Source organism: Galeopterus variegatus, unplaced genomic scaffold (genome assembly GCF_000696425.1).
Source record: "Galeopterus variegatus unplaced genomic scaffold, G_variegatus-3.0.2 Scaffold1069, whole genome shotgun sequence".
NCBI lineage: Eukaryota > Metazoa > Chordata > Mammalia > Dermoptera > Cynocephalidae > Galeopterus > Galeopterus variegatus.
The window spans coordinates 389,936-390,301 of NW_007727180.1; positions in this window are offsets into that span (position 1 = coordinate 389,936).

Below are 366 nucleotides of genomic sequence, written 5' to 3' on the forward strand. Positions count from 1 at the left end.
ATTGAAATATTACTCACATACCATATAATTCACCCATTTGAAGTGTACAATTGAATGTTTTTTAATATATTCATAGAGTTGTGTAACCATCACTACAATCTAATTTTAGAACATTTTCGTCACCCCTAAAAAAAACCCCTATACCCATTAGCCATCACTGGCCATTCTTTCTCACTACCCCTCTACAGCCCTACACAACCCTAATCTACTTTTTGTCTCTGTAGACTTGATGCTTTTAGATACTTCTGATGATCTGATGAAAGTAAATTCTATGCTGGAAATATGCACAAATTTTGCATGCAATTTCTAGGAAGTCAGAGACCCGATTAAAATGTACAAAAGGCTGGCTTGTTAGCTCAGTTGGTT